Source organism: Bos mutus, chromosome 24, assembly GCF_027580195.1.
Source record: "Bos mutus isolate GX-2022 chromosome 24, NWIPB_WYAK_1.1, whole genome shotgun sequence".
NCBI classification, from domain to species: domain Eukaryota; kingdom Metazoa; phylum Chordata; class Mammalia; order Artiodactyla; family Bovidae; genus Bos; species Bos mutus.
The window spans coordinates 2,613,363-2,620,616 of NC_091640.1; positions in this window are offsets into that span (position 1 = coordinate 2,613,363).

A 7,254-nucleotide genomic window follows, 5' to 3' on the forward strand; every position below is an offset into this window, starting at 1 on the left:
GTGGGCTGGGACTTGCAAATGACCTGGGCAGATCCACCTTCCGATTGGCCGAGCAGCCTCCCCGCCCACTACCTGAAACCTGAGTTCCTGGCACAAATATCTGCAAGTCAAACTCCCAGGAAAAGCCATCTCAGAAATGCTGCTTGCACACAAGCAATTTCCCTCAAGAAAGGGATCTCGCAGAAAGTACAGGGAGATAAATGGATCTTTTGGAACACACACACATTGACTATGAACACGATTTCTTTAATCAAATGATAAAATATTAAATAAATCCTCTTTGGCACAAAAACACTAGAAGTCTGTGTATTCTGCAAACACAATGAATCAGCAGGTTGTCTTCCCAAGCCCTCAAGGTTAGTGAAATTGACCTATCACTCGAGCTAAAGTGTATCTCTGGCTTCCTGATGCTGCCAAAGCTTTAGAGAGTGTAGAAGGCAACATGCCAGCTCTGGGAAGCCTGACGCCTTCCTGACATCTAGCATCTCAATTTGAGAGCAAGAGGAGAAGGCTGTGCACAGGTGCAGCCCTGAGAAGTAGGAGATAACAAGATTGCAGACTGGGCATCGGCTGGGCGCCGACGCCAGGCGGATCCTGTTGGGAGGTTGTTCTTGAATGATCTGATCCACTCCCCACAGGAACTCTTGACAAATACACAACACGCTCAGAAGGGCTCAGGAATGTGCCCAAGATGACAGAACTAGGAAGCAGCACAGGTGGGATTCTAACCAAGCTTCTTGCATGTCAACTATGAACAAAACAGTCTCCTTTACAGGCGCCATGACCCCGGTGCTGCACATGCTCACGGGAAGCTCAGCGGCGCTCACCGACTTGAATGAAGCCACCGGCGTCAGTAATGCGGTTGCACGGTCATTATCCAAACGCAACTGTCTGCAGTAAAAGGTTGTTTAGTCACTAAATCATATCCAGCTCATTTGTGACCCCACAGACTGTAGCCCATGTAGCTCTTTTGTGATCCCATGGGCTCCTCTGTCCTTGGGATTCTCCAGGCAAGAATACTGGAGTGGGCTGCCATTTCCTTTCTCCAGGGGATCTTCCTGACCCAGGGATTGGACTGGCGTCTCTTGTATTGGCAGGCAGATTCTTTACTTCTGAGCCACCTGAGAAGCCTTCTTTAAAACATTAAGTAACTACATATCCAGGACACATTTCTTTTTCATTATTCATGAAATAAACTCCCATTATTGTTTTCATCGCTGGGAAAGAATGAAGGACAACAGATAAAAATGCTTTCTCATATTATCCTTCCTGAATATTGCATAGCCAGTGACCACTTAAATGAGGGGCTGCCTGTCCAGAGTGGTCACTATTTTGTGACACTGTTTCCCCACAGGATGCAATTTACAGAGCGTCCTACAGTATGTTTCCACACTGATTGTGATAAGAATCCTTCCAAGTTGTACATAGCAGGTACGAGTCGGTTTTCTCATTTTGCAAACGAGGAGGCTTGGGTTTGGACGAGTTAAATGATTCACTGAGATCAGGCAGCAGGAATCTGAACCTAGAGGACTGTACCTGAAATTCCGCCACCACTAAAGAAAGTTAAACCTTGAGGAGGTGGCACCAACGTCTTCCCAGTTCTATAAATTCTAAAAATCCGTTCAGAAATTCACGTTTTCTAAGGATTTTTGGAAAATATTCTGAGGAAAGTTTTCATCTGGTGCTCTTGTTCCACAAACGAATTATCTTCACAAAGTCATTTTCACCTAAAAGGGAAACATACAATTGATGGATTTGGGGCATGAAACCCTGGCCACAAGGGCAGAGGTCACAGAAGGAACGTCCCTCCCAGTGGGCAGCACAGTCTTTGAGGTCTCCTGTCCTTCCTGTCGTCCCCGTGTGGGCTCCTCACTCAGCTGTAACTAACCTTTTACTGCAAATAGTTGCGATCGGATAATGACTGTGCCTCCGCATTACTGACGCCGGTGGCTTCATTCAAGTCCGTGAGCGCCGCTGGGCTTCCCGTGCGCATGTGCAGCACCGGGGTCATGGCGCCTGCTCGCCCATAGCCTGGTCTAGGCGCCTGGAGACGCTGGAGCACACCTGTGCTGTTGCTGGACGACACTGCCCACCTCTCCCCATGGAACATGGTCTGAACCACACTGCCGCACCCAGCCTGGTTCGGGGGGGAGGGGGAGACACTGTGTCCAGGTGGCAGGTGGGAGCTGGAGTCCAAACAGGACAAGAGGACCCGGGGTGTCCAGCAGGAGAATGGCCAGCCCACTGTGGGTCTGCTCAGGCAGCCAGGACCAACCCCAAGGACTGGGTGGCCGAGAGGCAGGCGTTCATCTCTCTCGATTCTGGAGACTGAAAGCCCGATATCAAGCTGCAGACTGAAGGGACCCCTGACTGGTCCCTCTGCTGCAACCACCACCTTCTGACTGTGTCCTTGGTGAGCGCATGTGCAGTATCGCCTCCTCCTCTTAGAAGGACACCAGTCTGACCAGATTAGGGTCCCACCCCATGACCTCATTTCACCTTAATTACCTCCCTAAAGGCCCCACCTCCAAGTATAGCCACACTAGGGTTTGCACTGAAGCTCAGATGAAAGTAAGGAGTATTTTCACTTTACTATCAAGTTTTCCTATCCATGGACATAAGGAGTCTTTCAATTTATTAGATATTCTTTAATTTTTTTGACAATGTTTTATAGTTTTCAGTGTATAAGTCTTACATTTTGGTTGTTAAATTTGTCCCTAAGTATTTCTTGTTGATACTACTACAAGTGAAATTGTTTATTTTTGTTGTTGCTGTTTTTAATAAAAGAAAGTCTGAACTATTTACTTAATATAATCATGTGAAAAATTTTAAGGAATTGTGGTCATTAATTAGTTAATCACTGAGGTGAAGAAGAGACCCTGCCCAGTAGGAGTTGTGCCAGTAACTGAAGAGGAAAATGCAGTTAACTCAACCCTCATGTCTGCGGTCAGATACTACGTATCTACACACATCTTCCACTTCAAGTGTGTCTGATAAAGCAAATGGTGAAGATATTTTTTGTGTGCATTTCATTCACTGTAGGAGAGTGGAATCAATGGTACATCTGCTGAAGCAGGTGGGGAAGGGAGATGCTGGTTGGGGAGGATCTGAGGGCCTGGCTGTAGAACAGAGGACATAGGCTTTGTGCCCTGAGATCACGCATCTTCCTGAGGATTGAACTTTAACACGTTAGAGGTGCTTCCTGGGTGGCTCAATGGTAGAGAATCCACCAGCCAGCCAGGAGACTAGGGTTTGATCCCCGGGTCAGGAGGAGCCCCTGGAGCAGGAAATAGCAACCCACCCAGTCTTCTTGCATGGAAAATCCCATGGACAGAGGAGCCTGGAGGGTTATGGTCCATGGGGTCACAAAAGAGTCAGATACAACTTAGTGACTAAACAACAAAAACACGTTATGGACAGGATTTGGTTTGCTCTCACACACAGTTCTCTCAAATGTAAGGATGAACCACGTGTTACAGTAAAAGTTTCTGAAAAGCTACTATTTAATGTCTCAGGAGCTCCCAGCCTGTGAGTCGGCCGCCTCTGACGAACCTCAGGGGACTGCTCTCGTGGCCACCGCATCACCATCCACTCCCAAGAGGCTTGGTGGCAGCGCCAGGCTCCCCAGCTGGTACCCACTATCACAAACTAGCCCGTTCGCCCTCTGTACACACACGCCTTCTCTGGATGTAGCTTTACATGAATTTACAATTTATACGCCGCTGTCTCCCTCTGCCTGTTTACAGCGTAGTAGTGAAATTTTTGTTCGCCAGCCATTGAAATCTCATGTGTATAATTAATAGGGGTGGTAAAGGTTTAAACCCATCTCTATCGGTATCTCTGAGAGGATGGGATGACTAGACAATGCATCGCTGATTCCAGTTTCCCAGGCAATTGAGGGACCCTCGCTCCTGAAGGAACGTCACTCCTTCTTAAGAGAGGTCGGCACTGAGCGGAGGAAATAGCTCCGGAGATGTTTGGAGAGGCACAGGAGGCATATTCTGTCACACAGAGAGGTCTGGTCTCGGTGAATTCCTGGAGGAGACGTAGGCTCCATTCTTGAAAGAGCCCAAACGACAAGATAACGCAGGAAGGAAAAACAAAAAAACAATGCAGACAGAGCCGGGTTAGGGCAACTAGGCTCCATAAACCCAATGCAGGATGCCGCAAGCACTAAAAATACACTGCAGCTACTCTTAATAATTTAAATCACCTTCCTTCTCACGCTTTTAATGAAAGCATGTTGAATTTTGCTGAGGTGTGTTTTCTAAGGTTTAGAACTCTGGCCAATCTGTACATGGCAAGATTAATTGCGTAGTTTTACGAGGCATACTTGAGACTCAAGTGCAGAGAGACAGAGAAAATAAAATTCCCTTCCACCGTATCTCCCGATTTCTGCGGCAGCCTCGTAATCACTTCCAGGAAACCTTTTTCCTCCCAGCCTTCCTTTCGCTCTGTTGTGAGAAGAGGGTGGTGCCCTGAAGATGACAGCCTCATAAAACAGGGGGAAAAAGGAAAAGCGGGGGGAAGGGAGGTATCAGATTCACGGCTGAGTCTGTACTGAGAAAAATGAACAACTCGGAGCAACTCAACTGGCGGCCGCACCAGCCCTGCCTCTCCTCCGAGGTCGACGCATCTCTGCACCTTCTTCCTGTTCTTTCACTGAGACAGGAGGAAGGCATGACGGATGGATGCAAGGTGCATGTTGACGAACCGCTTGCTCTTTCAGCAGCAAGAGCATAGCGTTGGAAGGGAAGCCGGTGAATACAATAAGGAGGGGCCCCGAGTGGTTTCCAGCGGAAGCAGGTCTCCAGTCCCTGGTTCTGGACGCAATCTAAGACAAAAGGAAACATGCCTGTTTCTGCCGCGACGCTGCCTGCTTCTTTGGCAATCTTTACGTTTGAGACGTGGTCGTCAAAAGCAGCAAAGAGAATCACTTGTGAAAATTACTTGTTCTGTTTCCCTGGGCTGTTTTTTGTTTCCCCCGAGGGAACCCCTGACCTCACCCTGCACCCCTTCTGGGGCGTTTGATTAGGATCATGGGAGATTTGGGAGGATCTTTCCTGCTGTGCTGTGATGTGGGCAGTGGGCAGCTCCCACACCCCTGCACATGGAGAGAGAGGTCATGAGGTTAGGACAAGCCCCAGGCCTCAGGAAGGATCTCAGGGCTGCAGGATGGGGACTGGAGCAGCGCTGGGCCCCCCCCCCGAGGTGGGACAGATGACAAACACGGTGGGCTCGCACCCTCAAGGGGCCCTGAGACATCGCTCCAGACTGCAGTGCCTCCCAGTTCTCCTGCTAAATCCTGTTCGACAGAATAAAGTTATAAAACGCTTGGATACCAGGTCCTGAAATGGAAACAGAGCCTGAGATTCCAGACCTTCTGCCCAAACTCTGCAAGAAGGGATGGGTGTATCTTACCCGTGTCCAGAGAGGACCCCTATTACTCCGTGGGTCAGGGCCCAGACCCACTGGGAAGGCACGCTGACTCCTGGATGTCGTGGGGTTGGACCCTCAGAAGATGGGTTGAGCCAACAGACAGTAACTGTGTCCTGAGTGGCTCCCGTGTTCAGATGGGGGCTGGGTCCACAAGCACACCTGAGGCCTGCCCTGGTGGGGGTTGGGGAGGTTTCCAGAGTGTGTTAGGACCACACCCCTGTGTCAAAGGTTCATACCGTGTCTCCAGAGGAAAACAAGCACGTGGTCCCTTCCCTTCCAGATCCAGGTCTCTCTTTAACTCAGGGGTCGTCACAACACCATTTGTTTTTCTCTTAAAATGGTTTTCTCGAGTCACATTCAACTATTCAAAAACATTGCCTCATACTGATCACGTCCCTGAATATGTAAGTAACTGATTCTCAGGGACTCCCCTCCACGCACACAGCCTCCAATGCCCAAAGCTGCTTCAGTTATTTAAACTTGCAGGAACTTCAGCTCGGATGTGGGTGGAAGCTGTGAGGTAGGTATATTGTCCCCCTTTGGCCCACAGGCAAGTGGGAAGCCAGGAGAGGAGGCTGGCGGCCCTACATGCTACCATTGGCGGAGGAGGGGTTGCAAAGCTGTGCTGGTCACATTCTGCTGCTTTACAACATTTACTGAGGGTCTGTTCACCAGGTGCTGCCAGGAAGTTTATGGATAACTATTTTTTTTTTAGTTAAAAAAATTGTATTGAAGTATAATTGACATGGGCTTCCCCGGAGGCTCAGACAGTAAAGAATCTGCCTGTAATGCAGGAGACCTGGGTTTGATCCCTGGTTGGGAAGATCCCCTGGAGAAGGGAATGACAACCCACTCCAGTATTCTCGCCTGGAGAATCCCATGGACAGAGGAGCCTGGTGGGCTACAGTCCGTGGAGTCACAAAGAGTCGGACATGAGTGAGCGACTAACACTTTCACTTTTTTTCATAATTGATGTGTGTTATGTTAGATTCAGGCATACAACACAATATCTGTGTATACTGTGAAATGATCATTATAGTAAGTCTAGTTAACATCTGTCACTGAACATAGTTAACAGAATTTTTTCTTGTGATGAGAACTTTTAAGATTTATTTTAACAGGTTTCGAATATACAACACAGTATTATTTATTAACTATGGCCACCGTGCTACATATTATATCCCCACAACTTATGTATTTTGTAACTAGAAATATCTACCTTTTGACCTATTTCACCCATGTCTTTGAAAGAGTAATTGGATAAACACATGCACACACATGATGAATTCCCTTGGCTTTGGTATGGGGAGAGTGTCTGGGTCCTTTATCCTTCTAAGGCCCAGGTCAGGCTTCCTGAAAGAGCTGGGAGTGGGAGGGTGGTGTTAGGGTCCTCCACCCTTCTGAGGGAAGTCTTCCTGAAAGAGCTAGGAGGAGTTAAGAGCGTGACGTGTGTACTTTGTACGCTGGTGGGTGAGGAGGATTAGACCCTGCGTTACTAAGACAGTCCTGGAACAGTGGTGCTGATGGTAATAAACACTGGAGTAGCAGAGAAGCAAAAGGCCAGCAAAACCAGAAAAAAAAAAAAATGATTTGGGTTGTGTAAGAGAAAAAACCATCTATTAGTTGCTTCGTTTACCTTTATTGCCCGCTTATCAGACAAACTGTTAACAATTAAGAGTATCAATAAAAGGTGTACCTGATTGGCTTACTGTGTCTTTAAAAAAATTCTAATCAGTTTTTTTGAAAAAGTATTTTTGAATTTATTAAAGACTAAATGAAGTTCACGTAGGCACATCACTTACAGCTTCTGAAATA